This window comes from Daphnia magna, linkage group LG4, assembly GCF_020631705.1.
Source record: "Daphnia magna isolate NIES linkage group LG4, ASM2063170v1.1, whole genome shotgun sequence".
In the NCBI taxonomy this organism is placed as follows: Eukaryota; Metazoa; Arthropoda; class Branchiopoda; order Diplostraca; family Daphniidae; genus Daphnia; species Daphnia magna.
In genome coordinates, this window is record NC_059185.1 from 5,224,120 (window position 1) to 5,251,222 (window position 27,103).

Sequence of the window (27,103 nt, forward strand, 5' to 3'; positions counted from 1 at the left end):
CCTCTGCGTTTGCTCCTAGTTATGTGCGATACCTCAAGGACATACCAAGGTACGGGGTAAAGAAGTACATCGGAGACCGGGCATTCTGACTTGACTATTCGATGTTTCCGTTGGCATTCACGACTATGATTTCTAAACGCAACGCCTAAGTACATCATAATCCTGTTGAAACAAGCACAGGTACATCTTTAGTGTTTTCTGTTATTTCAGTCGACCGCAGTAATCTTACATAAACAGCAAGAAAATCACTTGTAAATCCACCGGTTTTTGTAAATTATAATGGGCCCATCCGGGAATTGAACCCGGGATCACTTACACCCGAAGCAAGTATCATACTACTAGACCAATGAGCCTGTTACGTGTATTATAAAACATTAAATGCCGATAAAAATCATGATCATTATAGACTACGAATGGTTTTTCAAGAGCGAAACGACCAAAAATGAAGGTTCCACTGAGAATCGAACTCAGATTATCAGAGTCAAAGTCTGATGTGATAACCATTACACCATGGAACCGTTGTCGTATCTATATCAACAAAAGGTCCTATCCGATGCCATACGGAAGGTACTTAAAATGTATGGCGTAAGCTCTGATCCATCCACACGGGCGAAAATTAGTCGTTAAGATGGTAAGGTATAACGCGTAGAAATTTCACTGCTTCGTTCATTGCCATATTACGCAATGTTGAACAGTTTTCTAGAAGCATTTATCTAAGGTGATGTCCACTTGACGCTGCCTCTTCCGTCTACATCATCCTTTGATAGCTCAATTGGTAGAGCGGTGGACTGTAGGAATCAAACATTGATTTGAATGATATTGTGAGGTATATTGTTCAACTGGTGCGATCTTACATGTGGCTCATTGGTCTAGTGGTATGATTCCTGCTTTGGGTGTAGGAGGCCCCGGGTTCAAATCCCGGATGAGCCCCAAGTTTATTCGTGTGTTTCAAACAAATAACATTTAGTGGACTTGCATGTGGAAATTTGCACTAATGTAATATCGAACACAGCTCATGAATTGTCCTATCACACGCTTTGAATTACACTGCACATCAGCCAAATTAGCTTTCGCCTTCGGCAATCTGTGTTCGTCTTAAATAAGCAAAGCAAGCCATTTCAAACATATAATCCTTTCGAAGTTAGATAAAACAAAGGACTTTCATATCTTGCGATATTACCAAACAAAGTTGCTAACCAATCTGCGACATGCTGGTTCACATATTGTAATAGAAAACTTGCAAATTCTGCCTCAGGGAACATCCGCAAAGCGCGATTATTAAGGTAGCGTGGCCGAGCGGTCTAAGGCGCTGGTTTAAGGCACCAGTCTCTTCGGAGGCATGGGTTCGAATCCCATCGCTGCCATTCATTACATTTGGACACTAAATTAAAATTTATCTTTTACCCAATATTGGGATTATTATTTTTATTTCTTCATTTAATGTCTCGATATTAATACGGTCGTGTGGCCTAATGGATAAGGCGTCGGACTTCGGATCCGAAGATTGCAGGTTCGAGTCCTGCTACGATCAATTATAACTTATACTCAAGTTTTGAAAATGGACGATACAGCTCAGGTGGCAACAGAAGTACATTTCACAGCAACGAACAACTACCTACCCATCCTCTGCGTTTGCTCCTAGTTATGTGCGATACCTCAAGGACATACCAAGGTACGGGGTAAAGAAGTACATCGGAGACCGGGCATTCTGACTTGACTATTCGATGTTTCCGTTGGCATTCACGACTATGATTTCTAAACGCAACGCCTAAGTACATCATAATCCTGTTGAAACAAGCACAGGTACATCTTTAGTGTTTTCTGTTATTTCAGTCGACCGCAGTAATCTTACATAAACAGCAAGAAAAATCACTTGTAAATCCACCGGTTTTTGTAAATTATAATGGGCCCATCCGGGAATTGAACCCGGGATCACTTACACCCGAAGCAAGTATCATACTACTAGACCAATGAGCCTGTTACGTGTATTATAAAACATTAAATGCCGATAAAAATCATGATCATTATAGACTACGAATGGTTTTTCAAGAGCGAAACGACCAAAAATGAAGGTTCCACTGAGAATCGAACTCAGATTATCAGAGTCAAAGTCTGATGTGATAACCATTACACCATGGAACCGTTGTCGTATCTATATCCACAAAAGGTCCTATCCGATGCCATACGGAAGGTACTTAAAATGTATGGCGTAAGCTCTGATCCATCCACACGGGCGAAAATTAGTCGTTAAGATGGTAAGGTATAACGCGTAGAAATTTCACTGCTTCGTTCATTGCCATATTACGCAATGTTGAACAGTTTTCTAGAAGCATTTATCTAAGGTGATGTCCACTTGACGCTGCCTCTTCCGTCTACATCATCCTTTGATAGCTCAATTGGTAGAGCGGTGGACTGTAGGAATCAAACATTGATTTGAATGATATTGTGAGGTATATTGTTCAACTGGTGCGATCTTACATGTGGCTCATTGGTCTAGTGGTATGATTCCTGCTTTGGGTGTAGGAGGCCCCGGGTTCAAATCCCGGATGAGCCCCAAGTTTATTCGTATGTTTCAAACAAATAACATTTAGTGGACTTGCATGTGGAAATTTGCACTAATGTAATATCGAACACAGCTCATGAATTGTCCTATCACACGCTTTGAATTACACTGCACATCAGCCAAATTAGCTTTCGCCTTCGGCAATCTGTGTTCGTCTTAAATAAGCAAAGCAAGCCATTTCAAACATATAATCCTTTCGAAGTTAGATAAAACAAAGGACTTTCATATCTTGCGATATTACCAAACAAAGTTGCTAACCAATCTGCGACATGCTGGTTCACATATTGTAATAGAAAACTTGCAAATTCTGCCTCAGGGAACATCCGCAAAGCGCGATTATTAAGGTAGCGTGGCCGAGCGGTCTAAGGCGCTGGTTTAAGGCACCAGTCTCTTCGGAGGCATGGGTTCGAATCCCATCGCTGCCATTCATTACATTTGGACACTAAATTAAAATTTATCTTTTACCCAATATTGGGATTATTATTTTTATTTCTTCATTTAATGTCTCGATATTAATACGGTCGTGTGGCCTAATGGATAAGGCGTCGGACTTCGGATCCGAAGATTGCAGGTTCGAGTCCTGCTACGATCAATTATAACTTATACTCAAGTTTTGAAAATGGACGATACAGCTCAGGTGGCAACAGAAGTACATTTCACAGCAACGAACTACTACCTACCCATCCTCTGCGTTTGCTCCTAGTTATGTGCGATACCTCAAGGACATACCAAGGTACGGGGTAAAGAAGTACATCGGAGACCGGGCATTCTGACTTGACTATTCGATGTTTCCGTTGGCATTCACGACTATGATTTCTAAACGCAACGCCTAAGTACATCATAATCCTGTTGAAACAAGCACAGGTACATCTTTAGTGTTTTCTGTTATTTCAGTCGACCGCAGTAATCTTACATAAACAGCAAGAAAATCACTTGTAAATCCACCGGTTTTTGTAAATATATAATGGGCCCATCCGGGAATTGAACCCGGGATCACTTACACCCGAAGCAAGTATCATACTACTAGACCAATGAGCCTGTTACGTGTATTTATAAAACATTAAATGCCGATAAAAATCATGATCATTATAGACTACGAATGGTTTTTCAAGAGCGAAACGACCAAAAATGAAGGTTCCACTGAGAATCGAACTCAGATTATCAGAGTCAAAGTCTGATGTGATAACCATTACACCATGGAACCGTTGTCGTATCTATATCAACAAAAGGTCCTATCCGATGCCATACGGAAGGTACTTAAAATGTATGGCGTAAGCTCTGATCCATCCACACGGGCGAAAATTAGTCGTTAAGATGGTAAGGTATAACGCGTAGAAATTTCACTGCTTCGTTCATTGCCATATTACGCAATGTTGAACAGTTTTCTAGAAGCATTTATCTAAGGTGATGTCCACTTGACGCTGCCTCTTCCGTCTACATCATCCTTTGATAGCTCAATTGGTAGAGCGGTGGACTGTAGGAATCAAACATTGATTTGAATGATATTGTGAGGTATATTGTTCAACTGGTGCGATCTTACATGTGGCTCATTGGTCTAGTGGTATGATTCCTGCTTTGGGTGTAGGAGGCCCCGGGTTCAAATCCCGGATGAGCCCCAAGTTTATTCGTATGTTTCAAACAAATAACATTTAGTGGACTTGCATGTGGAAATTTGCACTAATGTAATATCGAACACAGCTCATGAATTGTCCTATCACACGCTTTGAATTACACTGCACATCAGCCAAATTAGCTTTCGCCTTCGGCAATCTGTGTTCGTCTTAAATAAGCAAAGCAAGCCATTTCAAACATATAATCCTTTCGAAGTTAGATAAAACAAAGGACTTTCATATCTTGCGATATTACCAAACAAAGTTGCTAACCAATCTGCGACATGCTGGTTCACATATTGTAATAGAAAACTTGCAAATTCTGCCTCAGGGAACATCCGCAAAGCGCGATTATTAAGGTAGCGTGGCCGAGCGGTCTAAGGCGCTGGTTTAAGGCACCAGTCTCTTCGGAGGCATGGGTTCGAATCCCATCGCTGCCATTCATTACATTTGGACACTAAATTAAAATTTATCTTTTACCCAATATTGGGATTATTATTTTTATTTCTTCATTTAATGTCTCGATATTTAATACGGTCGTGTGGCCTAATGGATAAGGCGTCGGACTTCGGATCCGAAGATTGCAGGTTCGAGTCCTGCTACGATCAATTATAACTTATACTCAAGTTTTGAAAATGGACGATACAGCTCAGGTGGCAACAGAAGTACATTTCACAGCAACGAACTACTACCTACCCATCCTCTGCGTTTGCTCCTAGTTATGTGCGATACCTCAAGGACATACCAAGGTACGGGGTAAAGAAGTACATCGGAGACCGGGCATTCTGACTTGACTATTCGATGTTTCCGTTGGCATTCACGACTATGATTTCTAAACGCAACGCCTAAGTACATCATAATCCTGTTGAAACAAGCACAGGTACATCTTTAGTGTTTTCTGTTATTTTAGTCGACCGCAGTAATCTTACATAAACAGCAAGAAAATCACTTGTAAATCCACCGGTTTTTGTAAATATATAATGGGCCCATCCGGGAATTGAACCCGGGATCACTTACACCCGAAGCAAGTATCATACTACTAGACCAATGAGCCTGTTACGTGTATTATAAAACATTAAATGCCGATAAAAATCATGATCATTATAGACTACGAATGGTTTTTCAAGAGCGAAACGACCAAAAATGAAGGTTCCACTGAGAATCGAACTCAGATTATCAGAGTCAAAGTCTGATGTGATAACCATTACACCATGGAACCGTTGTCGTATCTATATCCACAAAAGGTCCTATCCGATGCCATACGGAAGGTACTTAAAATGTATGGCGTAAGCTCTGATCCATCCACACGGGCGAAAATTAGTCGTTAAGATGGTAAGGTATAACGCGTAGAAATTTCACTGCTTCGTTCATTGCCATATTACGCAATGTTGAACAGTTTTCTAGAAGCATTTATCTAAGGTGATGTCCACTTGACGCTGCCTCTTCCGTCTACATCATCCTTTGATAGCTCAATTGGTAGAGCGGTGGACTGTAGGAATCAAACATTGATTTGAATGATATTGTGAGGTATATTGTTCAACTGGTGCGATCTTACATGTGGCTCATTGGTCTAGTGGTATGATTCCTGCTTTGGGTGTAGGAGGCCCCGGGTTCAAATCCCGGATGAGCCCCAAGTTTATTCGTATGTTTCAAACAAATAACATTTAGTGGACTTGCATGTGGAAATTTGCACTAATGTAATATCGAACACAGCTCATGAATTGTCCTATCACACGCTTTGAATTACACTGCACATCAGCCAAATTAGCTTTCGCCTTCGGCAATCTGTGTTCGTCTTAAATAAGCAAAGCAAGCCATTTCAAACATATAATCCTTTCGAAGTTAGATAAAACAAAGGACTTTCATATCTTGCGATATTACCAAACAAAGTTGCTAACCAATCTGCGACATGCTGGTTCACATATTGTAATAGAAAACTTGCAAATTCTGCCTCAGGGAACATCCGCAAAGCGCGATTATTAAGGTAGCGTGGCCGAGCGGTCTAAGGCGCTGGTTTAAGGCACCAGTCTCTTCGGAGGCATGGGTTCGAATCCCATCGCTGCCATTCATTACATTTGGACACTAAATTAAAATTTATCTTTTACCCAATATTGGGATTATTATTTTTATTTCTTCATTTAATGTCTCGATTTTAATACGGTCGTGTGGCCTAATGGATAAGGCGTCGGACTTCGGATCCGAAGATTGCAGGTTCGAGTCCTGCTACGATCAATTATAACTTATACTCAAGTTTTGAAAATGGACGATACAGCTCAGGTGGCAACAGAAGTACATTTCACAGCAACGAACTACTACCTACCCATCCTCTGCGTTTGCTCCTAGTTATGTGCGATACCTCAAGGACATACCAAGGTACGGGGTAAAGAAGTACATCGGAGACCGGGCATTCTGACTTGACTATTCGATGTTTCCGTTGGCATTCACGACTATGATTTCTAAACGCAACGCCTAAGTACATCATAATCCTGTTGAAACAAGCACAGGTACATCTTTAGTGTTTTCTGTTATTTCAGTCGACCGCAGTAATCTTACATAAACAGCAAGAAAATCACTTGTAAATCCACCGGTTTTTGTAAATATATAATGGGCCCATCCGGGAATTGAACCCGGGATCACTTACACCCGAAGCAAGTATCATACTACTAGACCAATGAGCCTGTTACGTGTATTATAAAACATTAAATGCCGATAAAAATCATGATCATTATAGACTACGAATGGTTTTTCAAGAGCGAAACGACCAAAAATGAAGGTTCCACTGAGAATCGAACTCAGATTATCAGAGTCAAAGTCTGATGTGATAACCATTACACCATGGAACCGTTGTCGTATCTATATCCACAAATAGGTCCTATCCGATGCCATACGGAAGGTACTTAAAATGTATGGCGTAAGCTCTGATCCATCCACACGGGCGAAAATTAGTCGTTAAGATGGTAAGGTATAACGCGTAGAAATTTCACTGCTTCGTTCATTGCCATATTACGCAATGTTGAACAGTTTTCTAGAAGCATTTATCTAAGGTGATGTCCACTTGACGCTGCCTCTTCCGTCTACATCATCCTTTGATAGCTCAATTGGTAGAGCGGTGGACTGTAGGAATCAAACATTGATTTGAATGATATTGTGAGGTATATTGTTCAACTGGTGCGATCTTACATGTGGCTCATTGGTCTAGTGGTATGATTCCTGCTTTGGGTGTAGGAGGCCCCGGGTTCAAATCCCGGATGAGCCCCAAGTTTATTCGTGTGTTTCAAACAAATAACATTTAGTGGACTTGCATGTGGAAATTTGCACTAATGTAATATCGAACACAGCTCATGAATTGTCCTATCACACGCTTTGAATTACACTGCACATCAGCCAAATTAGCTTTCGCCTTCGGCAATCTGTGTTCGTCTTAAATAAGCAAAGCAAGCCATTTCAAACATATAATCCTTTCGAAGTTAGATAAAACAAAGGACTTTCATATCTTGCGATATTACCAAACAAAGTTGCTAACCAATCTGCGACATGCTGGTTCACATATTGTAATAGAAAACTTGCAAATTCTGCCTCAGGGAACATCCGCAAAGCGCGATTATTAAGGTAGCGTGGCCGAGCGGTCTAAGGCGCTGGTTTAAGGCACCAGTCTCTTCGGAGGCATGGGTTCGAATCCCATCGCTGCCATTCATTACATTTGGACACTAAATTAAAATTTATCTTTTACCCAATATTGGGATTATTATTTTTATTTCTTCATTTAATGTCTCGATTTTAATACGGTCGTGTGGCCTAATGGATAAGGCGTCGGACTTCGGATCCGAAGATTGCAGGTTCGAGTCCTGCTACGATCAATTATAACTTATACTCAAGTTTTGAAAATGGACGATACAGCTCAGGTGGCAACAGAAGTACATTTCACAGCAACGAACTACTACCTACCCATCCTCTGCGTTTGCTCCTAGTTATGTGCGATACCTCAAGGACATACCAAGGTACGGGGTAAAGAAGTACATCGGAGACCGGGCATTCTGACTTGACTATTCGATGTTTCCGTTGGCATTCACGACTATGATTTCTAAACGCAACGCCTAAGTACATCCAAGGCCCCGGTGAAATAAAATTACTTATAATCCTGTTGAAACAAGCACAGGTACATCTTTAGTGTTTTCTGTTATTTTAGTCAACCGTAGTAATCTTACATAAACAGCAAGAAAATCACTTGTAAATCCACCGGTTTTTGTAAATAAATAATGGGCCCAATCCGGGAATTGAACCCGGGATCACTTACACCCGAAGCAAGTATCATACTACTAGACCAATGAGCCTGTTACGTGTTTTATAAAACATTAAATGCCGATAAAAATCATGATCATTATAGACTACGAATGGTTTTTCAAGAGCGAAACGACCAAAAATGAAGGTTCCACTGAGAATCGAACTCAGATTATCAGAGTCAAAGTCTGATGTGATAACCATTACACCATGGAACCGTTGTCGTATCTATATCCGCAATAGGTCCTTTCCGATGCCATACGGAAGGTACTTAAAATGTATGGCGTAAGCTCTGATCCATCCACACGGGCGAAAATGAGTCGTTAAGATGGTAAGGTATAACGCGTAGAAATTTCACTGCTTCGTTCATTGCCATATTACGCAATGTTGAACAGTTTTCTAGAAGCATTTATCTAAGGTGATGTCCACTTGACGCTGCCTCTTCCGTCTACATCATCCTTTGATAGCTCAATTGGTAGAGCGGTGGACTGTAGGAATCAAACATTGATTTGAATGATATTGTAAGGTATATTGTTCAACTGGTGCGATCTTACATGTGGCTCATTGGTCTAGTGGTATGATTCCTGCTTTGGGTGTAGGAGGCCCCGGGTTCAAATCCCGGATGAGCCCCAAGTTTATTCGTATGTTTCAAACTAATAACATTTAGTGGACTTGCATGTGGAAATTTGCACTAATGTAATATCGAACACAGCTCATGAATTGTCCTATCACACGCTTTGAATTACACTGCACATCAGCCAAATTAGCTTTCGCCTTCGGCAATCTGTGTTCGTCTTAAATAAGCAAAGCAAGTCATTTCAAACATATAATCCTTTCGAAGTTAGATAAAACAAAGGACTTTCATATCTTGCGATATTACCAAACAAAGTTGCTAACCAATCTGCGACATGCTGGTTCACATATTGTAATAGAAAACTTGCAAATTCTGCCTCAGGGAACATCCGCAAAGCGCAATTATTAAGGTAGCGTGGCCGAGCGGTCTAAGGCGCTGGTTTAAGGCACCAGTCTCTTCGGAGGCATGGGTTCGAATCCCATCGCTGCCATTCATTACATTTGGACACTAAATTAAAATTTATCTTTTACCCAATATTGGGATTATTATTTTTATTTCTTCATTCAATGTCTCGATTATTAATACGGTCGTGTGGCCTAATGGATAAGGCGTCGGACTTCGGATCCGAAGATTGCAGGTTCGAGTCCTGCTACGATCAATTATAACTTATACTCAAGTTTTGAAAATGGACGATACAGCTCAGGTGGCAACAGAAGTACATTTCACAGCAACGAACTACTACCTACCCATCCTCTGCGTTTGCTCCTAGTTATGTGCGATACCTCAAGGACATACCAAGGTACGGGGTAAAGAAGTACATCGGAGACCGGGCATTCTGACTTGACTATTCGATGTTTCCGTTGGCATTCACGACGATGATTTCTAAACGCAACGCCTAAGTACACATTCTGATCATAATCCTGTTGAAACATAGAAGGTACATCTATTTTAGTGTTTTCTGTTTTTATTTTAGTCGCAACCGTGGTAATCTTACATAAACAGCAAGAAAATTCACTTGTAAATCCACCGGTTTTTGTAAATAAATAATGGGCCCATCCGGGAATTGAACCCGGGATCACTTACACCCGAAGCAAGTATCATACTACTAGACCAATGAGCCTGTTACGTGTTTTATAAAACATTAAATGCCGATAAAAATCATGATCATTATAGACTACGAATGGTTTTTCAAGAGCGAAACGACCAAAAATGAAGGTTCCACTGAGAATCGAACTCAGATTATCAGAGTCAAAGTCTGATGTGATAACCATTACACCATGGAACCGTTGTCGTATCTATATCCGCAATAGGTCCTTTCCGATGCCATACGGAAGGTACTTAAAATGTATGGCGTAAGCTCTGATCCATCCACACGGGCGAAAATGAGTCGTTAAGATGGTAAGGTATAACGCGTAGAAATTTCACTGCTTCGTTCATTGCCATATTACGCAATGTTGAACAGTTTTCTAGAAGCATTTATCTAAGGTGATGTCCACTTGACGCTGCCTCTTCCGTCTACATCATCCTTTGATAGCTCAATTGGTAGAGCGGTGGACTGTAGGAATCAAACATTGATTTGAATGATATTGTAAGGTATATTGTTCAACTGGTGCGATCTTACATGTGGCTCATTGGTCTAGTGGTATGATTCCTGCTTTGGGTGTAGGAGGCCCCGGGTTCAAATCCCGGATGAGCCCCAAGTTTATTCGTATGTTTCAAACTAATAACATTTAGTGGACTTGCATGTGGAAATTTGCACTAATGTAATATCGAACACAGCTCATGAATTGTCCTATCACACGCTTTGAATTACACTGCACATCAGCCAAATTAGCTTTCGCCTTCGGCAATCTGTGTTCGTCTTAAATAAGCAAAGCAAGTCATTTCAAACATATAATCCTTTCGAAGTTAGATAAAACAAAGGACTTTCATATCTTGCGATATTACCAAACAAAGTTGCTAACCAATCTGCGACATGCTGGTTCACATATTGTAATAGAAAACTTGCAAATTCTGCCTCAGGGAACATCCGCAAAGCGCAATTATTAAGGTAGCGTGGCCGAGCGGTCTAAGGCGCTGGTTTAAGGCACCAGTCTCTTCGGAGGCATGGGTTCGAATCCCATCGCTGCCATTCATTACATTTGGACACTAAATTACAATTTATCTTTTACCCAATATTGGGATTATTATTTTTATTTCTTCATTCAATGTCTCGATATTAATACGGTCGTGTGGCCTAATGGATAAGGCGTCGGACTTCGGATCCGAAGATTGCAGGTTCGAGTCCTGCTACGATCAATTATAACTTATACTCAAGTTTTGAAAATGGACGATACAGCTCAGGTGGCAACAGAAGTACATTTCACAGCAACGAACTACTACCTACCCATCCTCTGCGTTTGCTCCTAGTTATGTGCGATACCTCAAGGACATACCAAGGTACGGGGTAAAGAAGTACATCGGAGACCGGGCATTCTGACTTGACTATTCGATGTTTCCGTTGGCATTCACGACGATGATTTCTAAACGCAACGCCTAAGTACATCATAATCCTGTTGAAACAAGCACAGGTACATCTTTAGTGTTTTCTGTTATTTTAGTCAACCGTAGTAATCTTACATAAACAGCAAGAAAATCACTTGTAAATCCACCGGTTTTTGTAAATAAATAATGGGCCCATCCGGGAATTGAACCCGGGATCACTTACACCCGAAGCAAGTATCATACTACTAGACCAATGAGCCTGTTACGTGTTTTATAAAACATTAAATGCCGATAAAAATCATGATCATTATAGACTACGAATGGTTTTTCAAGAGCGAAACGACCAAAAATGAAGGTTCCACTGAGAATCGAACTCAGATTATCAGAGTCAAAGTCTGATGTGATAACCATTACACCATGGAACCGTTGTCGTATCTATATCCGCAATAGGTCCTTTCCGATGCCATACGGAAGGTACTTAAAATGTATGGCGTAAGCTCTGATCCATCCACACGGGCGAAAATGAGTCGTTAAGATGGTAAGGTATAACGCGTAGAAATTTCACTGCTTCGTTCATTGCCATATTACGCAATGTTGAACAGTTTTCTAGAAGCATTTATCTAAGGTGATGTCCACTTGACGCTGCCTCTTCCGTCTACATCATCCTTTGATAGCTCAATTGGTAGAGCGGTGGACTGTAGGAATCAAACATTGATTTGAATGATATTGTAAGGTATATTGTTCAACTGGTGCGATCTTACATGTGGCTCATTGGTCTAGTGGTATGATTCCTGCTTTGGGTGTAGGAGGCCCCGGGTTCAAATCCCGGATGAGCCCCAAGTTTATTCGTATGTTTCAAACTAATAACATTTAGTGGACTTGCATGTGGAAATTTGCACTAATGTAATATCGAACACAGCTCATCAACTGTCCTATCACACGCTTTGAATTACACTGCACATCAGCCAAATTAGCTTTCGCCTTCGGCAATCTGTGTTCGTCTTAAATAAGCAAAGCAAGTCATTTCAAACATATAATCCTTTCGAAGTTAGATAAAACAAAGGACTTTCATATCTTGCGATATTACCAAACAAAGTTGCTAACCAATCTGCGACATGCTGGTTCACATATTGTAATAGAAAACTTGCAAATTCTGCCTCAGGGAACATCCGCAAAGCGCAATTATTAAGGTAGCGTGGCCGAGCGGTCTAAGGCGCTGGTTTAAGGCACCAGTCTCTTCGGAGGCATGGGTTCGAATCCCATCGCTGCCATTCATTACATTTGGACACTAAATTACAATTTATCTTTTACCCAATATTGGGATTATTATTTTTATTTCTTCATTCAATGTCTCGATATTAATACGGTCGTGTGGCCTAATGGATAAGGCGTCGGACTTCGGATCCGAAGATTGCAGGTTCGAGTCCTGCTACGATCAATTATAACTTATACTCAAGTTTTGAAAATGGACGATACAGCTCAGGTGGCAACAGAAGTACATTTCACAGCAACGAACTACTACCTACCCATCCTCTGCGTTTGCTCCTAGTTATGTGCGATACCTCAAGGACATACCAAGGTACGGGGTAAAGAAGTACATCGGAGACCGGGCATTCTGACTTGACTATTCGATGTTTCCGTTGGCATTCACGACGATGATTTCTAAACGCAACGCCTAAGTACATCATAATCCTGTTGAAACAAGCACAGGTACATCTTTAGTGTTTTCTGTTATTTTAGTCAACCGTAGTAATCTTACATAAACAGCAAGAAAATCACTTGTAAATCCACCGGTTTTTGTAAATAAATAATGGGCCCATCCGGGAATTGAACCCGGGATCACTTACACCCGAAGCAAGTATCATACTACTAGACCAATGAGCCTGTTACGTGTTTTATAAAACATTAAATGCCGATAAAAATCATGATCATTATAGACTACGAATGGTTTTTCAAGAGCGAAACGACCAAAAATGAAGGTTCCACTGAGAATCGAACTCAGATTATCAGAGTCAAAGTCTGATGTGATAACCATTACACCATGGAACCGTTGTCGTATCTATATCCGCAATAGGTCCTTTCCGATGCCATACGGAAGGTACTTAAAATGTATGGCGTAAGCTCTGATCCATCCACACGGGCGAAAATGAGTCGTTAAGATGGTAAGGTATAACGCGTAGAAATTTCACTGCTTCGTTCATTGCCATATTACGCAATGTTGAACAGTTTTCTAGAAGCATTTATCTAAGGTGATGTCCACTTGACGCTGCCTCTTCCGTCTACATCATCCTTTGATAGCTCAATTGGTAGAGCGGTGGACTGTAGGAATCAAACATTGATTTGAATGATATTGTAAGGTATATTGTTCAACTGGTGCGATCTTACATGTGGCTCATTGGTCTAGTGGTATGATTCCTGCTTTGGGTGTAGGAGGCCCCGGGTTCAAATCCCGGATGAGCCCCAAGTTTATTCGTATGTTTCAAACTAATAACATTTAGTGGACTTGCATGTGGAAATTTGCACTAATGTAATATCGAACACAGCTCATGAATTGTCCTATCACACGCTTTGAATTACACTGCACATCAGCCAAATTAGCTTTCGCCTTCGGCAATCTGTGTTCGTCTTAAATAAGCAAAGCAAGTCATTTCAAACATATAATCCTTTCGAAGTTAGATAAAACAAAGGACTTTCATATCTTGCGATATTACCAAACAAAGTTGCTAACCAATCTGCGACATGCTGGTTCACATATTGTAATAGAAAACTTGCAAATTCTGCCTCAGGGAACATCCGCAAAGCGCAATTATTAAGGTAGCGTGGCCGAGCGGTCTAAGGCGCTGGTTTAAGGCACCAGTCTCTTCGGAGGCATGGGTTCGAATCCCATCGCTGCCATTCATTACATTTGGACACTAAATTAACAATTTATCTTTTACCCAATATTGGGATTATTATTTTTATTTCTTCATTCAATGTCTCGATATTAATACGGTCGTGTGGCCTAATGGATAAGGCGTCGGACTTCGGATCCGAAGATTGCAGGTTCGAGTCCTGCTACGATCAATTATAACTTATACTCAAGTTTTGAAAATGGACGATACAGCTCAGGTGGCAACAGAAGTACATTTCACAGCAACGAACTACTACCTACCCATCCTCTGCGTTTGCTCCTAGTTATGTGCGATACCTCAAGGACATACCAAGGTACGGGGTAAAGAAGTACATCGGAGACCGGGCATTCTGACTTGACTATTCGATGTTTCCGTTGGCATTCACGACGATGATTTCTAAACGCAACGCCTAAGTACATCATAATCCTGTTGAAACAAGCACAGGTACATCTTTAGTGTTTTCTGTTATTTTAGTCAACCGTAGTAATCTTACATAAACAGCAAGAAAATCACTTGTAAATCCACCGGTTTTTGTAAATAAATAATGGGCCCATCCGGGAATTGAACCCGGGATCACTTACACCCGAAGCAAGTATCATACTACTAGACCAATGAGCCTGTTACGTGTTTTATAAAACATTAAATGCCGATAAAAATCATGATCATTATAGACTACGAATGGTTTTTCAAGAGCGAAACGACCAAAAATGAAGGTTCCACTGAGAATCGAACTCAGATTATCAGAGTCAAAGTCTGATGTGATAACCATTACACCATGGAACCGTTGTCGTATCTATATCCGCAATAGGTCCTTTCCGATGCCATACGGAAGGTACTTAAAATGTATGGCGTAAGCTCTGATCCATCCACACGGGCGAAAATGAGTCGTTAAGATGGTAAGGTATAACGCGTAGAAATTTCACTGCTTCGTTCATTGCCATATTACGCAATGTTGAACAGTTTTCTAGAAGCATTTATCTAAGGTGATGTCCACTTGACGCTGCCTCTTCCGTCTACATCATCCTTTGATAGCTCAATTGGTAGAGCGGTGGACTGTAGGAATCAAACATTGATTTGAATGATATTGTAAGGTATATTGTTCAACTGGTGCGATCTTACATGTGGCTCATTGGTCTAGTGGTATGATTCCTGCTTTGGGTGTAGGAGGCCCCGGGTTCAAATCCCGGATGAGCCCCAAGTTTATTCGTATGTTTCAAACTAATAACATTTAGTGGACTTGCATGTGGAAATTTGCACTAATGTAATATCGAACACAGCTCATCAATTGTCCTATCACACGCTTTGAATTACACTGCACATCAGCCAAATTAGCTTTCGCCTTCGGCAATCTGTGTTCGTCTTAAATAAGCAAAGCAAGTCATTTCAAACATATAATCCTTTCGAAGTTAGATAAAACAAAGGACTTTCATATCTTGCGATATTACCAAACAAAGTTGCTAACCAATCTGCGACATGCTGGTTCACATATTGTAATAGAAAACTTGCAAATTCTGCCTCAGGGAACATCCGCAAAGCGCAATTATTAAGGTAGCGTGGCCGAGCGGTCTAAGGCGCTGGTTTAAGGCACCAGTCTCTTCGGAGGCATGGGTTCGAATCCCATCGCTGCCATTCATTACATTTGGACACTAAATTACAATTTATCTTTTACCCAATATTGGGATTATTATTTTTATTTCTTCATTCAATGTCTCGATATTAATACGGTCGTGTGGCCTAATGGATAAGGCGTCGGACTTCGGATCCGAAGATTGCAGGTTCGAGTCCTGCTACGATCAATTATAACTTATACTCAAGTTTTGAAAATGGACGATACAGCTCAGGTGGCAACAGAAGTACATTTCACAGCAACGAACTACTACCTACCCATCCTCTGCGTTTGCTCCTAGTTATGTGCGATACCTCAAGGACATACCAAGGTACGGGGTAAAGAAGTACATCGGAGACCGGGCATTCTGACTTGACTATTCGATGTTTCCGTTGGCATTCACGACGATGATTTCTAAACGCAACGCCTAAGTACATCATAATCCTGTTGAAACAAGCACAGGTACATCTTTAGTGTTTTCTGTTATTTTAGTCAACCGTAGTAATCTTACATAAACAGCAAGAAAATCACTTGTAAATCCACCGGTTTTTGTAAATAAATAATGGGCCCATCCGGGAATTGAACCCGGGATCACTTACACCCGAAGCAAGTATCATACTACTAGACCAATGAGCCTGTTACGTGTTTTATAAAACATTAAATGCCGATAAAAATCATGATCATTATAGACTACGAATGGTTTTTCAAGAGCGAAACGACCAAAAATGAAGGTTCCACTGAGAATCGAACTCAGATTATCAGAGTCAAAGTCTGATGTGATAACCATTACACCATGGAACCGTTGTCGTATCTATATCCGCAATAGGTCCTTTCCGATGCCATACGGAAGGTACTTAAAATGTATGGCGTAAGCTCTGATCCATCCACACGGGCGAAAATGAGTCGTTAAGATGGTAAGGTATAACGCGTAGAAATTTCACTGCTTCGTTCATTGCCATATTACGCAATGTTGAACAGTTTTCTAGAAGCATTTATCTAAGGTGATGTCCACTTGACGCTGCCTCTTCCGTCTACATCATCCTTTGATAGCTCAATTGGTAGAGCGGTGGACTGTAGGAATCAAACATTGATTTGAATGATATTGTAAGGTATATTGTTCAACTGGTGCGATCTTACATGTGGCTCATTGGTCTAGTGGTATGATTCCTGCTTTGGGTGTAGGAGGCCCCGGGTTCAAATCCCGGATGAGCCCCAAGTTTATTCGTATGTTTCAAACTAATAACATTTAGTGGACTTGCATGTGGAAATTTGCACTAATGTAATATCGAACACAGCTCATCAACTGTCCTATCACACGCTTTGAATTACACTGCACATCAGCCAAATTAGCTTTCGCCTTCGGCAATCTGTGTTCGTCTTAAATAAGCAAAGCAAGTCATTTCAAACATATAATCCTTTCGAAGTTAGATAAAACAAAGGACTTTCATATCTTGCGATATTACCAAACAAAGTTGCTAACCAATCTGCGACATGCTGGTTCACATATTGTAATAGAAAACTTGCAAATTCTGCCTCAGGGAACATCCGCAAAGCGCAATTATTAAGGTAGCGTGGCCGAGCGGTCTAAGGCGCTGGTTTAAGGCACCAGTCTCTTCGGAGGCATGGGTTCGAATCCCATCGCTGCCATTCATTACATTTGGACACTAAATTACAATTTATCTTTTACCCAATATTGGGATTATTATTTTTATTTCTTCATTCAATGTCTCGATATTAATACGGTCGTGTGGCCTAATGGATAAGGCGTCGGACTTCGGATCCGAAGATTGCAGGTTCGAGTCCTGCTACGATCAATTATAACTTATACTCAAGTTTTGAAAATGGACGATACAGCTCAGGTGGCAACAGAAGTACATTTCACAGCAACGAACTACTACCTACCCATCCTCTGCGTTTGCTCCTAGTTATGTGCGATACCTCAAGGACATACCAAGGTACGGGGTAAAGAAGTACATCGGAGACCGGGCATTCTGACTTGACTATTCGATGTTTCCGTTGGCATTCACGACGATGATTTCTAAACGCAACGCCTAAGTACATCATAATCCTGTTGAAACAAGCACAGGTACATCTTTAGTGTTTTCTGTTATTTTAGTCAACCGTAGTAATCTTACATAAACAGCAAGAAAATCACTTGTAAATCCACCGGTTTTTGTAAATAAATAATGGGCCCATCCGGGAATTGAACCCGGGATCACTTACACCCGAAGCAAGTATCATACTACTAGACCAATGAGCCTGTTACGTGTTTTATAAAACATTAAATGCCGATAAAAATCATGATCATTATAGACTACGAATGGTTTTTCAAGAGCGAAACGACCAAAAATGAAGGTTCCACTGAGAATCGAACTCAGATTATCAGAGTCAAAGTCTGATGTGATAACCATTACACCATGGAACCGTTGTCGTATCTATATCCGCAATAGGTCCTTTCCGATGCCATACGGAAGGTACTTAAAATGTATGGCGTAAGCTCTGATCCATCCACACGGGCGAAAATGAGTCGTTAAGATGGTAAGGTATAACGCGTAGAAATTTCACTGCTTCGTTCATTGCCATATTACGCAATGTTGAACAGTTTTCTAGAAGCATTTATCTAAGGTGATGTCCACTTGACGCTGCCTCTTCCGTCTACATCATCCTTTGATAGCTCAATTGGTAGAGCGGTGGACTGTAGGAATCAAACATTGATTTGAATGATATTGTAAGGTATATTGTTCAACTGGTGCGATCTTACATGTGGCTCATTGGTCTAGTGGTATGATTCCTGCTTTGGGTGTAGGAGGCCCCGGGTTCAAATCCCGGATGAGCCCCAAGTTTATTCGTATGTTTCAAACTAATAACATTTAGTGGACTTGCATGTGGAAATTTGCACTAATGTAATATCGAACACAGCTCATCAACTGTCCTATCACACGCTTTGAATTACACTGCACATCAGCCAAATTAGCTTTCGCCTTCGGCAATCTGTGTTCGTCTTAAATAAGCAAAGCAAGTCATTTCAAACATATAATCCTTTCGAAGTTAGATAAAACAAAGGACTTTCATATCTTGCGATATTACCAAACAAAGTTGCTAACCAATCTGCGACATGCTGGTTCACATATTGTAATAGAAAACTTGCAAATTCTGCCTCAGGGAACATCCGCAAAGCGCAATTATTAAGGTAGCGTGGCCGAGCGGTCTAAGGCGCTGGTTTAAGGCACCAGTCTCTTCGGAGGCATGGGTTCGAATCCCATCGCTGCCATTCATTACATTTGGACACTAAATTACAATTTATCTTTTACCCAATATTGGGATTATTATTTTTATTTCTTCATTCAATGTCTCGATATTAATACGGTCGTGTGGCCTAATGGATAAGGCGTCGGACTTCGGATCCGAAGATTGCAGGTTCGAGTCCTGCTACGATCAATTATAACTTATACTCAAGTTTTGAAAATGGACGATACAGCTCAGGTGGCAACAGAAGTACATTTCACAGCAACGAACTACTACCTACCCATCCTCTGCGTTTGCTCCTAGTTATGTGCGATACCTCAAGGACATACCAAGGTACGGGGTAAAGAAGTACATCGGAGACCGGGCATTCTGACTTGACTATTCGATGTTTCCGTTGGCATTCACGACGATGATTTCTAAACGCAACGCCTAAGTACATCATAATCCTGTTGAAACAAGCACAGGTACATCTTTAGTGTTTTCTGTTATTTTAGTCAACCGTAGTAATCTTACATAAACAGCAAGAAAATCACTTGTAAATCCACCGGTTTTTGTAAATAAATAATGGGCCCATCCGGGAATTGAACCCGGGATCACTTACACCCGAAGCAAGTATCATACTACTAGACCAATGAGCCTGTTACGTGTTTTATAAAACATTAAATGCCGATAAAAATCATGATCATTATAGACTACGAATGGTTTTTCAAGAGCGAAACGACCAAAAATGAAGGTTCCACTGAGAATCGAACTCAGATTATCAGAGTCAAAGTCTGATGTGATAACCATTACACCATGGAACCGTTGTCGTATCTATATCCGCAATAGGTCCTTTCCGATGCCATACGGAAGGTACTTAAAATGTATGGCGTAAGCTCTGATCCATCCACACGGGCGAAAATGAGTCGTTAAGATGGTAAGGTATAACGCGTAGAAATTTCACTGCTTCGTTCATTGCCATATTACGCAATGTTGAACAGTTTTCTAGAAGCATTTATCTAAGGTGATGTCCACTTGACGCTGCCTCTTCCGTCTACATCATCCTTTGATAGCTCAATTGGTAGAGCGGTGGACTGTAGGAATCAAACATTGATTTGAATGATATTGTAAGGTATATTGTTCAACTGGTGCGATCTTACATGTGGCTCATTGGTCTAGTGGTATGATTCCTGCTTTGGGTGTAGGAGGCCCCGGGTTCAAATCCCGGATGAGCCCCAAGTTTATTCGTATGTTTCAAACTAATAACATTTAGTGGACTTGCATGTGGAAATTTGCACTAATGTAATATCGAACACAGCTCATCAACTGTCCTATCACACGCTTTGAATTACACTGCACATCAGCCAAATTAGCTTTCGCCTTCGGCAATCTGTGTTCGTCTTAAATAAGCAAAGCAAGTCATTTCAAACATATAATCCTTTCGAAGTTAGATAAAACAAAGGACTTTCATATCTTGCGATATTACCAAACAAAGTTGCTAACCAATCTGCGACATGCTGGTTCACATATTGTAATAGAAAACTTGCAAATTCTGCCTCAGGGAACATCCGCAAAGCGCAATTATTAAGGTAGCGTGGCCGAGCGGTCTAAGGCGCTGGTTTAAGGCACCAGTCTCTTCGGAGGCATGGGTTCGAATCCCATCGCTGCCATTCATTACATTTGGACACTAAATTACAATTTATCTTTTACCCAATATTGGGATTATTATTTTTATTTCTTCATTCAATGTCTCGATATTAATACGGTCGTGTGGCCTAATGGATAAGGCGTCGGACTTCGGATCCGAAGATTGCAGGTTCGAGTCCTGCTACGATCAATTATAACTTATACTCAAGTTTTGAAAATGGACGATACAGCTCAGGTGGCAACAGAAGTACATTTCACAGCAACGAACTACTACCTACCCATCCTCTGCGTTTGCTCCTAGTTATGTGCGATACCTCAAGGACATACCAAGGTACGGGGTAAAGAAGTACATCGGAGACCGGGCATTCTGACTTGACTATTCGATGTTTCCGTTGGCATTCACGACGATGATTTCTAAACGCAACGCCTAAGTACATCATAATCCTGTTGAAACAAGCACAGGTACATCTTTAGTGTTTTCTGTTATTTTAGTCAACCGTAGTAATCTTACATAAACAGCAAGAAAATCACTTGTAAATCCACCGGTTTTTGTAAATAAATAATGGGCCCATCCGGGAATTGAACCCGGGATCACTTACACCCGAAGCAAGTATCATACTACTAGACCAATGAGCCTGTTACGTGTTTTATAAAACATTAAATGCCGATAAAAATCATGATCATTATAGACTACGAATGGTTTTTCAAGAGCGAAACGACCAAAAATGAAGGTTCCACTGAGAATCGAACTCAGATTATCAGAGTCAAAGTCTGATGTGATAACCATTACACCATGGAACCGTTGTCGTATCTATATCCGCAATAGGTCCTTTCCGATGCCATACGGAAGGTACTTAAAATGTATGGCGTAAGCTCTGATCCATCCACACGGGCGAAAATAAGTCGTTAAGATGGTAAGGTATAACGCGTAGAAATTTCACTGCTTCGTTCATTGCCATATTACGCAATGTTGAACAGTTTTCTAGAAGCATTTATCTAAGGTGATGTCCACTTGACGCTGCCTCTTCCGTCTACATCATCCTTTGATAGCTCAATTGGTAGAGCGGTGGTTAGTGGACTGTAGGAATCAAACATTGATTTGAATGATATTGTAAGGTATATTGTTCAACTGGTGCGATCTTACATGTGGCTCATTGGTCTAGTGGTATGATTCCTGCTTTGGGTGTAGGAGGCCCCGGGTTCAAATCCCGGATGAGCCCCAAGTTTATTCGTATGTTTCAAACTAATAACATTTAGTGGACTTGCATGTGGAAATTTGCACTAATGTAATATCGAACACAGCTCATCAATTGTCCTATCACACGCTTTGAATTACACTGCACATCAGCCAAATTAGCTTTCGCCTTCGGCAATCTGTGTTCGTCTTAAATAAGCAAAGCAAGTCATTTCAAACATATAATCCTTTCGAAGTTAGATAAAACAAAGGACTTTCATATCTTGCGATATTACCAAACAAAGTTGCTAACCAATCTGCGACATGCTGGTTCACATATTGTAATAGAAAACTTGCAAATTCTGCCTCAGGGAACATCAACGCAAAGCGCAATTATTAAGGTAGCGTGGCCGAGCGGTCTAAGGCGCTGGTTTAAGGCACCAGTCTCTTCGGAGGCATGGGTTCGAATCCCATCGCTGCCATTCATTACATTTGGACACTAAATTACAATTTATCTTTTACCCAATATTGGGATTATTATTTTTATTTCTTCATTCAATGTCTCGATTATTAATACGGTCGTGTGGCCTAATGGATAAGGCGTCGGACTTCGGATCCGAAGATTGCAGGTTCGAGTCCTGCTACGATCAATTATAACTTATACTCAAGTTTTGAAAATGGACGATACAGCTCAGGTGGCAACAGAAGTACATTTCACAGCAACGAACTACTACCTACCCATCCTCTGCGTTTGCTCCTAGTTATGTGCGATACCTCAAGGACATACCAAGGTACGGGGTAAAGAAGTACATCGGAGACCGGGCATTCTGACTTGACTATTCGATGTTTCCGTTGGCATTCACGACGATGATTTCTAAACGCAACGCCTAAGTACATCATAATCCTGTTGAAACAAGCACAGGTACATCTTTAGTGTTTTCTGTTATTTTAGTCAACCGTAGTAATCTTACATAAACAGCAAGAAAATCACTTGTAAATCCACCGGTTTTTGTAAATAAATAATGGGCCCATCCGGGAATTGAACCCGGGATCACTTACACCCGAAGCAAGTATCATACTACTAGACCAATGAGCCTGTTACGTGTTTTATAAAACATTAAATGCCGATAAAAATCATGATCATTATAGACTACGAATGGTTTTTCAAGAGCGAAACGACCAAAAATGAAGGTTCCACTGAGAATCGAACTCAGATTATCAGAGTCAAAGTCTGATGTGATAACCATTACACCATGGAACCGTTGTCGTATCTATATCCGCAATAGGTCCTTTCCGATGCCATACGGAAGGTACTTAAAATGTATGGCGTAAGCTCTGATCCATCCACACGGGCGAAAATGAGTCGTTAAGATGGTAAGGTATAACGCGTAGAAATTTCACTGCTTCGTTCATTGCCATATTACGCAATGTTGAACAGTTTTCTAGAAGCATTTATCTAAGGTGATGTCCACTTGACGCTGCCTCTTCCGTCTACATCATCCTTTGATAGCTCAATTGGTAGAGCGGTGGACTGTAGGAATCAAACATTGATTTGAATGATATTGTAAGGTATATTGTTCAACTGGTGCGATCTTACATGTGGCTCATTGGTCTAGTGGTATGATTCCTGCTTTGGGTGTAGGAGGCCCCGGGTTCAAATCCCGGATGAGCCCCAAGTTTATTCGTATGTTTCAAACTAATAACATTTAGTGGACTTGCATGTGGAAATTTGCACTAATGTAATATCGAACACAGCTCATCAACTGTCCTATCACACGCTTTGAATTACACTGCACATCAGCCAAATTAGCTTTCGCCTTCGGCAATCTGTGTTCGTCTTAAATAAGCAAAGCAAGTCATTTCAAACATATAATCCTTTCGAAGTTAGATAAAACAAAGGACTTTCATATCTTGCGATATTACCAAACAAAGTTGCTAACCAATCTGCGACATGCTGGTTCACATATTGTAATAGAAAACTTGCAAATTCTGCCTCAGGGAACATCCGCAAAGCGCAATTATTAAGGTAGCGTGGCCGAGCGGTCTAAGGCGCTGGTTTAAGGCACCAGTCTCTTCGGAGGCATGGGTTCGAATCCCATCGCTGCCATTCATTACATTTGGACACTAAATTACAATTTATCTTTTACCCAATATTGGGATTATTATTTTTATTTCTTCATTCAATGTCTCGATATTAATACGGTCGTGTGGCCTAATGGATAAGGCGTCGGACTTCGGATCCGAAGATTGCAGGTTCGAGTCCTGCTACGATCAATTATAACTTATACTCAAGTTTTGAAAATGGACGATACAGCTCAGGTGGCAACAGAAGTACATTTCACAGCAACGAACTACTACCTACCCATCCTCTGCGTTTGCTCCTAGTTATGTGCGATACCTCAAGGACATACCAAGGTACGGGGTAAAGAAGTACATCGGAGACCGGGCATTCTGACTTGACTATTCGATGTTTCCGTTGGCATTCACGACGATATGATTTCTAAACGCAACGCCTAAGTACATCATAATCCTGTTGAAACAAGCACAGGTACATCTTTAGTGTTTTCTGTTATTTTAGTCAACCGTAGTAATCTTACATAAACAGCAAGAAAATCACTTGTAAATCCACCGGTTTTTGTAAATAAATAATGGGCCCATCCGGGAATTGAACCCGGGATCACTTACACCCGAAGCAAGTATCATACTACTAGACCAATGAGCCTGTTACGTGTTATTATAAAACATTAAATGCCGATAAAAATCATGATCATTATAGACTACGAATGGTTTTTCAAGAGCGAAACGACCAAAAATGAAGGTTCCACTGAGAATCGAACTCAGATTATCAGAGTCAAAGTCTGATGTGATAACCATTACACCATGGAACCGTTGTCGTATCTATATCCGCAAAAGGTCCTTTCCGATGCCATACGGAAGGTACTTAAAATGTATGGCGTAAGCTCTGATCCATCCACACGGGCGAAAATGAGTCGTTAAGATGGTAAGGTATAACGCGTAGAAATTTCACTGCTTCGTTCATTGCCATATTACGCAATGTTGAACAGTTTTCTAGAAGCATTTATCTAAGGTGATGTCCACTTGACGCTGCCTCTTCCGTCTACATCATCCTTTGATAGCTCAATTGGTAGAGCGGTGGACTGTAGGAATCAAACATTGATTTGAATGATATTGTAAGGTATATTGTTCAACTGGTGCGATCTTACATGTGGCTCATTGGTCTAGTGGTATGATTCCTGCTTTGGGTGTAGGAGGCCCCGGGTTCAAATCCCGGATGAGCCCCAAGTTTATTCGTATGTTTCAAACTAATAACATTTAGTGGACTTGCATGTGGAAATTTGCACTAATGTAATATCGAACACAGCTCATCAACTGTCCTATCACACGCTTTGAATTACACTGCACATCAGCCAAATTAGCTTTCGCCTTCGGCAATCTGTGTTCGTCTTAAATAAGCAAAGCAAGTCATTTCAAACATATAATCCTTTCGAAGTTAGATAAAACAAAGGACTTTCATATCTTGCGATATTACCAAACAAAGTTGCTAACCAATCTGCGACATGCTGGTTCACATATTGTAATAGAAAACTTGCAAATTCTGCCTCAGGGAACATCCGCAAAGCGCAATTATTAAGGTAGCGTGGCCGAGCGGTCTAAGGCGCTGGTTTAAGGCACCAGTCTCTTCGGAGGCATGGGTTCGAATCCCATCGCTGCCATTCATTACATTTGGACACTAAATTACAATTTATCTTTTACCCAATATTGGGATTATTATTTTTATTTCTTCATTCAATGTCTCGATATTAATACGGTCGTGTGGCCTAATGGATAAGGCGTCGGACTTCGGATCCGAAGATTGCAGGTTCGAGTCCTGCTACGATCAATTATAACTTATACTCAAGTTTTGAAAATGGACGATACAGCTCAGGTGGCAACAGAAGTACATTTCACAGCAACGAACTACTACCTACCCATCCTCTGCGTTTGCTCCTAGTTATGTGCGATACCTCAAGGACATACCAAGGTACGGGGTAAAGAAGTACATCGGAGACCGGGCATTCTGACTTGACTATTCGATGTTTCCGTTGGCATTCACGACGATGATTTCTAAACGCAACGCCTAAGTACATCATAATCCTGTTGAAACAAGCACAGGTACATCTTTAGTGTTTTCTGTTATTTTAGTCGAACCGTAGTAATCTTACATAAACAGCAAGAAAATCACTTGTAAATCCACCGGTTTTTGTAAATAAATAATGGGCCCATCCGGGAATTGAACCCGGGATCACTTACACCCGAAGCAAGTATCATACTACTAGACCAATGAGCCTGTTACGTGTTTTATAAAACATTAAATGCCGATAAAAATCATGATCATTATAGACTACGAATGGTTTTTCAAGAGCGAAACGACCAAAAATGAAGGTTCCACTGAGAATCGAACTCAGATTATCAGAGTCAAAGTCTGATGTGATAACCATTACACCATGGAACCGTTGTCGTATCTATATCCACAATAGGTCCTATCCGATGCCATACGGAAGGTACTTAAAATGTATGGCGTAAGCTCTGATCCATCCACACGGGCGAAAATTAGTCGTTAAGATGGTAAGGTATAACGCGTAGAAATTTCACTGCTTCGTTCATTGCCATATTACGCAATGTTGAACAGTTTTCTAGAAGCATTTATCTAAGGTGATGTCCACTTGACGCTGCCTCTTCCGTCTACATCATCCTTTGATAGCTCAATTGGTAGAGCGGTGGACTGTAGGAATCAAACATTGATTTGAATGATATTGTAAGGTATATTGTTCAACTGGTGCGATCTTACATGTGGCTCATTGGTCTAGTGGTATGATTCCTGCTTTGGGTGTAGGAGGCCCCGGGTTCAAATCCCGGATGAGCCCCAAGTTTATTCGTATGTGTTTCAAACTAATAACATTTAGTGGACTTGCATGTGGAAATTTGCACTAATGTAATATCGAACACAGCTCATGAATTGTCCTATCACACGCTTTGAATTACACTGCACA

At 40.8% G+C, this 27,103-nt stretch overlaps 82 non-coding genes across 82 annotated transcripts; 49 read left to right on the top strand and 33 right to left on the bottom strand.

Moving 5' to 3' along the window:
* Positions 1–281: 281 nt before the first annotated feature.
* Trnap-cgg lies at positions 282–353 on the bottom strand. Its single transcript has one exon. It is a non-coding gene; the product is annotated as a tRNA-Pro (tRNA).
* A 93-nt stretch (positions 354–446) lies between these two features.
* Trnaq-uug lies at positions 447–518 on the bottom strand. The gene has a single exon. It is a non-coding gene; the product is annotated as a tRNA-Gln (tRNA).
* A 340-nt stretch (positions 519–858) lies between these two features.
* Trnap-ugg lies at positions 859–930 on the top strand. The gene has a single exon. It is a non-coding gene; the product is annotated as a tRNA-Pro (tRNA).
* Positions 931–1,282: 352 nt separating this feature from the next.
* Positions 1,283–1,364, top strand: Trnal-aag. Its single transcript has one exon. It is a non-coding gene; the product is annotated as a tRNA-Leu (tRNA).
* Positions 1,365–1,458: 94 nt separating this feature from the next.
* Positions 1,459–1,531, top strand: Trnar-ucg. Its single transcript has one exon. It is a non-coding gene; the product is annotated as a tRNA-Arg (tRNA).
* Positions 1,532–1,905: 374 nt separating this feature from the next.
* Positions 1,906–1,977, bottom strand: Trnap-cgg. Its single transcript has one exon. It is a non-coding gene; the product is annotated as a tRNA-Pro (tRNA).
* Positions 1,978–2,070: 93 nt separating this feature from the next.
* On the bottom strand, positions 2,071–2,142 carry Trnaq-uug. Its single transcript has one exon. It is a non-coding gene; the product is annotated as a tRNA-Gln (tRNA).
* A 340-nt stretch (positions 2,143–2,482) lies between these two features.
* Trnap-ugg lies at positions 2,483–2,554 on the top strand. Its single transcript has one exon. It is a non-coding gene; the product is annotated as a tRNA-Pro (tRNA).
* A 352-nt stretch (positions 2,555–2,906) lies between these two features.
* On the top strand, positions 2,907–2,988 carry Trnal-aag. The gene has a single exon. It is a non-coding gene; the product is annotated as a tRNA-Leu (tRNA).
* A 94-nt stretch (positions 2,989–3,082) lies between these two features.
* On the top strand, positions 3,083–3,155 carry Trnar-ucg. Its single transcript has one exon. It is a non-coding gene; the product is annotated as a tRNA-Arg (tRNA).
* A 374-nt stretch (positions 3,156–3,529) lies between these two features.
* Positions 3,530–3,601, bottom strand: Trnap-cgg. The gene has a single exon. It is a non-coding gene; the product is annotated as a tRNA-Pro (tRNA).
* A 94-nt stretch (positions 3,602–3,695) lies between these two features.
* Positions 3,696–3,767, bottom strand: Trnaq-uug. Its single transcript has one exon. It is a non-coding gene; the product is annotated as a tRNA-Gln (tRNA).
* A 340-nt stretch (positions 3,768–4,107) lies between these two features.
* Positions 4,108–4,179, top strand: Trnap-ugg. Its single transcript has one exon. It is a non-coding gene; the product is annotated as a tRNA-Pro (tRNA).
* Positions 4,180–4,531: 352 nt separating this feature from the next.
* Positions 4,532–4,613, top strand: Trnal-aag. The gene has a single exon. It is a non-coding gene; the product is annotated as a tRNA-Leu (tRNA).
* A 95-nt stretch (positions 4,614–4,708) lies between these two features.
* Positions 4,709–4,781, top strand: Trnar-ucg. Its single transcript has one exon. It is a non-coding gene; the product is annotated as a tRNA-Arg (tRNA).
* A 374-nt stretch (positions 4,782–5,155) lies between these two features.
* On the bottom strand, positions 5,156–5,227 carry Trnap-cgg. Its single transcript has one exon. It is a non-coding gene; the product is annotated as a tRNA-Pro (tRNA).
* Positions 5,228–5,320: 93 nt separating this feature from the next.
* Trnaq-uug lies at positions 5,321–5,392 on the bottom strand. The gene has a single exon. It is a non-coding gene; the product is annotated as a tRNA-Gln (tRNA).
* A 340-nt stretch (positions 5,393–5,732) lies between these two features.
* Positions 5,733–5,804, top strand: Trnap-ugg. Its single transcript has one exon. It is a non-coding gene; the product is annotated as a tRNA-Pro (tRNA).
* A 352-nt stretch (positions 5,805–6,156) lies between these two features.
* Trnal-aag lies at positions 6,157–6,238 on the top strand. Its single transcript has one exon. It is a non-coding gene; the product is annotated as a tRNA-Leu (tRNA).
* Positions 6,239–6,332: 94 nt separating this feature from the next.
* Positions 6,333–6,405, top strand: Trnar-ucg. The gene has a single exon. It is a non-coding gene; the product is annotated as a tRNA-Arg (tRNA).
* Positions 6,406–6,779: 374 nt separating this feature from the next.
* Positions 6,780–6,851, bottom strand: Trnap-cgg. The gene has a single exon. It is a non-coding gene; the product is annotated as a tRNA-Pro (tRNA).
* A 93-nt stretch (positions 6,852–6,944) lies between these two features.
* Positions 6,945–7,016, bottom strand: Trnaq-uug. The gene has a single exon. It is a non-coding gene; the product is annotated as a tRNA-Gln (tRNA).
* Positions 7,017–7,357: 341 nt separating this feature from the next.
* On the top strand, positions 7,358–7,429 carry Trnap-ugg. The gene has a single exon. It is a non-coding gene; the product is annotated as a tRNA-Pro (tRNA).
* Positions 7,430–7,781: 352 nt separating this feature from the next.
* On the top strand, positions 7,782–7,863 carry Trnal-aag. Its single transcript has one exon. It is a non-coding gene; the product is annotated as a tRNA-Leu (tRNA).
* Positions 7,864–7,957: 94 nt separating this feature from the next.
* Positions 7,958–8,030, top strand: Trnar-ucg. Its single transcript has one exon. It is a non-coding gene; the product is annotated as a tRNA-Arg (tRNA).
* Positions 8,031–8,597: 567 nt separating this feature from the next.
* Trnaq-uug lies at positions 8,598–8,669 on the bottom strand. The gene has a single exon. It is a non-coding gene; the product is annotated as a tRNA-Gln (tRNA).
* A 340-nt stretch (positions 8,670–9,009) lies between these two features.
* Positions 9,010–9,081, top strand: Trnap-ugg. Its single transcript has one exon. It is a non-coding gene; the product is annotated as a tRNA-Pro (tRNA).
* A 352-nt stretch (positions 9,082–9,433) lies between these two features.
* Positions 9,434–9,515, top strand: Trnal-aag. The gene has a single exon. It is a non-coding gene; the product is annotated as a tRNA-Leu (tRNA).
* A 95-nt stretch (positions 9,516–9,610) lies between these two features.
* On the top strand, positions 9,611–9,683 carry Trnar-ucg. Its single transcript has one exon. It is a non-coding gene; the product is annotated as a tRNA-Arg (tRNA).
* A 390-nt stretch (positions 9,684–10,073) lies between these two features.
* On the bottom strand, positions 10,074–10,145 carry Trnap-cgg. The gene has a single exon. It is a non-coding gene; the product is annotated as a tRNA-Pro (tRNA).
* A 93-nt stretch (positions 10,146–10,238) lies between these two features.
* Trnaq-uug lies at positions 10,239–10,310 on the bottom strand. The gene has a single exon. It is a non-coding gene; the product is annotated as a tRNA-Gln (tRNA).
* Positions 10,311–10,650: 340 nt separating this feature from the next.
* Trnap-ugg lies at positions 10,651–10,722 on the top strand. The gene has a single exon. It is a non-coding gene; the product is annotated as a tRNA-Pro (tRNA).
* Positions 10,723–11,074: 352 nt separating this feature from the next.
* Positions 11,075–11,156, top strand: Trnal-aag. The gene has a single exon. It is a non-coding gene; the product is annotated as a tRNA-Leu (tRNA).
* Positions 11,157–11,250: 94 nt separating this feature from the next.
* Trnar-ucg lies at positions 11,251–11,323 on the top strand. The gene has a single exon. It is a non-coding gene; the product is annotated as a tRNA-Arg (tRNA).
* Positions 11,324–11,697: 374 nt separating this feature from the next.
* Trnap-cgg lies at positions 11,698–11,769 on the bottom strand. The gene has a single exon. It is a non-coding gene; the product is annotated as a tRNA-Pro (tRNA).
* Positions 11,770–11,862: 93 nt separating this feature from the next.
* On the bottom strand, positions 11,863–11,934 carry Trnaq-uug. The gene has a single exon. It is a non-coding gene; the product is annotated as a tRNA-Gln (tRNA).
* Positions 11,935–12,274: 340 nt separating this feature from the next.
* Trnap-ugg lies at positions 12,275–12,346 on the top strand. The gene has a single exon. It is a non-coding gene; the product is annotated as a tRNA-Pro (tRNA).
* Positions 12,347–12,698: 352 nt separating this feature from the next.
* Positions 12,699–12,780, top strand: Trnal-aag. The gene has a single exon. It is a non-coding gene; the product is annotated as a tRNA-Leu (tRNA).
* A 94-nt stretch (positions 12,781–12,874) lies between these two features.
* On the top strand, positions 12,875–12,947 carry Trnar-ucg. Its single transcript has one exon. It is a non-coding gene; the product is annotated as a tRNA-Arg (tRNA).
* A 374-nt stretch (positions 12,948–13,321) lies between these two features.
* Positions 13,322–13,393, bottom strand: Trnap-cgg. The gene has a single exon. It is a non-coding gene; the product is annotated as a tRNA-Pro (tRNA).
* A 93-nt stretch (positions 13,394–13,486) lies between these two features.
* On the bottom strand, positions 13,487–13,558 carry Trnaq-uug. The gene has a single exon. It is a non-coding gene; the product is annotated as a tRNA-Gln (tRNA).
* Positions 13,559–13,898: 340 nt separating this feature from the next.
* Positions 13,899–13,970, top strand: Trnap-ugg. Its single transcript has one exon. It is a non-coding gene; the product is annotated as a tRNA-Pro (tRNA).
* Positions 13,971–14,322: 352 nt separating this feature from the next.
* On the top strand, positions 14,323–14,404 carry Trnal-aag. Its single transcript has one exon. It is a non-coding gene; the product is annotated as a tRNA-Leu (tRNA).
* Positions 14,405–14,499: 95 nt separating this feature from the next.
* On the top strand, positions 14,500–14,572 carry Trnar-ucg. Its single transcript has one exon. It is a non-coding gene; the product is annotated as a tRNA-Arg (tRNA).
* Positions 14,573–14,946: 374 nt separating this feature from the next.
* Trnap-cgg lies at positions 14,947–15,018 on the bottom strand. The gene has a single exon. It is a non-coding gene; the product is annotated as a tRNA-Pro (tRNA).
* Positions 15,019–15,111: 93 nt separating this feature from the next.
* Positions 15,112–15,183, bottom strand: Trnaq-uug. The gene has a single exon. It is a non-coding gene; the product is annotated as a tRNA-Gln (tRNA).
* Positions 15,184–15,523: 340 nt separating this feature from the next.
* Trnap-ugg lies at positions 15,524–15,595 on the top strand. The gene has a single exon. It is a non-coding gene; the product is annotated as a tRNA-Pro (tRNA).
* A 352-nt stretch (positions 15,596–15,947) lies between these two features.
* Positions 15,948–16,029, top strand: Trnal-aag. The gene has a single exon. It is a non-coding gene; the product is annotated as a tRNA-Leu (tRNA).
* Positions 16,030–16,123: 94 nt separating this feature from the next.
* Positions 16,124–16,196, top strand: Trnar-ucg. The gene has a single exon. It is a non-coding gene; the product is annotated as a tRNA-Arg (tRNA).
* A 374-nt stretch (positions 16,197–16,570) lies between these two features.
* On the bottom strand, positions 16,571–16,642 carry Trnap-cgg. Its single transcript has one exon. It is a non-coding gene; the product is annotated as a tRNA-Pro (tRNA).
* A 93-nt stretch (positions 16,643–16,735) lies between these two features.
* On the bottom strand, positions 16,736–16,807 carry Trnaq-uug. Its single transcript has one exon. It is a non-coding gene; the product is annotated as a tRNA-Gln (tRNA).
* A 340-nt stretch (positions 16,808–17,147) lies between these two features.
* Trnap-ugg lies at positions 17,148–17,219 on the top strand. The gene has a single exon. It is a non-coding gene; the product is annotated as a tRNA-Pro (tRNA).
* Positions 17,220–17,571: 352 nt separating this feature from the next.
* Trnal-aag lies at positions 17,572–17,653 on the top strand. The gene has a single exon. It is a non-coding gene; the product is annotated as a tRNA-Leu (tRNA).
* Positions 17,654–17,747: 94 nt separating this feature from the next.
* On the top strand, positions 17,748–17,820 carry Trnar-ucg. Its single transcript has one exon. It is a non-coding gene; the product is annotated as a tRNA-Arg (tRNA).
* Positions 17,821–18,194: 374 nt separating this feature from the next.
* Trnap-cgg lies at positions 18,195–18,266 on the bottom strand. The gene has a single exon. It is a non-coding gene; the product is annotated as a tRNA-Pro (tRNA).
* Positions 18,267–18,359: 93 nt separating this feature from the next.
* Trnaq-uug lies at positions 18,360–18,431 on the bottom strand. The gene has a single exon. It is a non-coding gene; the product is annotated as a tRNA-Gln (tRNA).
* Positions 18,432–18,771: 340 nt separating this feature from the next.
* Trnap-ugg lies at positions 18,772–18,843 on the top strand. Its single transcript has one exon. It is a non-coding gene; the product is annotated as a tRNA-Pro (tRNA).
* A 352-nt stretch (positions 18,844–19,195) lies between these two features.
* Trnal-aag lies at positions 19,196–19,277 on the top strand. Its single transcript has one exon. It is a non-coding gene; the product is annotated as a tRNA-Leu (tRNA).
* A 94-nt stretch (positions 19,278–19,371) lies between these two features.
* Positions 19,372–19,444, top strand: Trnar-ucg. The gene has a single exon. It is a non-coding gene; the product is annotated as a tRNA-Arg (tRNA).
* Positions 19,445–19,818: 374 nt separating this feature from the next.
* Trnap-cgg lies at positions 19,819–19,890 on the bottom strand. The gene has a single exon. It is a non-coding gene; the product is annotated as a tRNA-Pro (tRNA).
* A 93-nt stretch (positions 19,891–19,983) lies between these two features.
* On the bottom strand, positions 19,984–20,055 carry Trnaq-uug. The gene has a single exon. It is a non-coding gene; the product is annotated as a tRNA-Gln (tRNA).
* A 340-nt stretch (positions 20,056–20,395) lies between these two features.
* On the top strand, positions 20,396–20,467 carry Trnap-ugg. Its single transcript has one exon. It is a non-coding gene; the product is annotated as a tRNA-Pro (tRNA).
* A 352-nt stretch (positions 20,468–20,819) lies between these two features.
* On the top strand, positions 20,820–20,901 carry Trnal-aag. The gene has a single exon. It is a non-coding gene; the product is annotated as a tRNA-Leu (tRNA).
* Positions 20,902–20,995: 94 nt separating this feature from the next.
* Trnar-ucg lies at positions 20,996–21,068 on the top strand. The gene has a single exon. It is a non-coding gene; the product is annotated as a tRNA-Arg (tRNA).
* Positions 21,069–21,442: 374 nt separating this feature from the next.
* On the bottom strand, positions 21,443–21,514 carry Trnap-cgg. Its single transcript has one exon. It is a non-coding gene; the product is annotated as a tRNA-Pro (tRNA).
* Positions 21,515–21,607: 93 nt separating this feature from the next.
* Positions 21,608–21,679, bottom strand: Trnaq-uug. Its single transcript has one exon. It is a non-coding gene; the product is annotated as a tRNA-Gln (tRNA).
* A 347-nt stretch (positions 21,680–22,026) lies between these two features.
* Positions 22,027–22,098, top strand: Trnap-ugg. Its single transcript has one exon. It is a non-coding gene; the product is annotated as a tRNA-Pro (tRNA).
* A 354-nt stretch (positions 22,099–22,452) lies between these two features.
* Positions 22,453–22,534, top strand: Trnal-aag. Its single transcript has one exon. It is a non-coding gene; the product is annotated as a tRNA-Leu (tRNA).
* Positions 22,535–22,629: 95 nt separating this feature from the next.
* On the top strand, positions 22,630–22,702 carry Trnar-ucg. The gene has a single exon. It is a non-coding gene; the product is annotated as a tRNA-Arg (tRNA).
* A 374-nt stretch (positions 22,703–23,076) lies between these two features.
* Trnap-cgg lies at positions 23,077–23,148 on the bottom strand. Its single transcript has one exon. It is a non-coding gene; the product is annotated as a tRNA-Pro (tRNA).
* A 93-nt stretch (positions 23,149–23,241) lies between these two features.
* Positions 23,242–23,313, bottom strand: Trnaq-uug. Its single transcript has one exon. It is a non-coding gene; the product is annotated as a tRNA-Gln (tRNA).
* Positions 23,314–23,653: 340 nt separating this feature from the next.
* Trnap-ugg lies at positions 23,654–23,725 on the top strand. Its single transcript has one exon. It is a non-coding gene; the product is annotated as a tRNA-Pro (tRNA).
* A 352-nt stretch (positions 23,726–24,077) lies between these two features.
* Trnal-aag lies at positions 24,078–24,159 on the top strand. The gene has a single exon. It is a non-coding gene; the product is annotated as a tRNA-Leu (tRNA).
* A 94-nt stretch (positions 24,160–24,253) lies between these two features.
* On the top strand, positions 24,254–24,326 carry Trnar-ucg. The gene has a single exon. It is a non-coding gene; the product is annotated as a tRNA-Arg (tRNA).
* Positions 24,327–24,702: 376 nt separating this feature from the next.
* On the bottom strand, positions 24,703–24,774 carry Trnap-cgg. The gene has a single exon. It is a non-coding gene; the product is annotated as a tRNA-Pro (tRNA).
* A 94-nt stretch (positions 24,775–24,868) lies between these two features.
* Positions 24,869–24,940, bottom strand: Trnaq-uug. Its single transcript has one exon. It is a non-coding gene; the product is annotated as a tRNA-Gln (tRNA).
* Positions 24,941–25,280: 340 nt separating this feature from the next.
* On the top strand, positions 25,281–25,352 carry Trnap-ugg. Its single transcript has one exon. It is a non-coding gene; the product is annotated as a tRNA-Pro (tRNA).
* Positions 25,353–25,704: 352 nt separating this feature from the next.
* Trnal-aag lies at positions 25,705–25,786 on the top strand. The gene has a single exon. It is a non-coding gene; the product is annotated as a tRNA-Leu (tRNA).
* Positions 25,787–25,880: 94 nt separating this feature from the next.
* On the top strand, positions 25,881–25,953 carry Trnar-ucg. The gene has a single exon. It is a non-coding gene; the product is annotated as a tRNA-Arg (tRNA).
* Positions 25,954–26,328: 375 nt separating this feature from the next.
* Trnap-cgg lies at positions 26,329–26,400 on the bottom strand. Its single transcript has one exon. It is a non-coding gene; the product is annotated as a tRNA-Pro (tRNA).
* A 93-nt stretch (positions 26,401–26,493) lies between these two features.
* On the bottom strand, positions 26,494–26,565 carry Trnaq-uug. The gene has a single exon. It is a non-coding gene; the product is annotated as a tRNA-Gln (tRNA).
* Positions 26,566–26,905: 340 nt separating this feature from the next.
* Positions 26,906–26,977, top strand: Trnap-ugg. The gene has a single exon. It is a non-coding gene; the product is annotated as a tRNA-Pro (tRNA).
* The last annotated feature ends 126 nt before the right edge of the window (positions 26,978–27,103 follow it).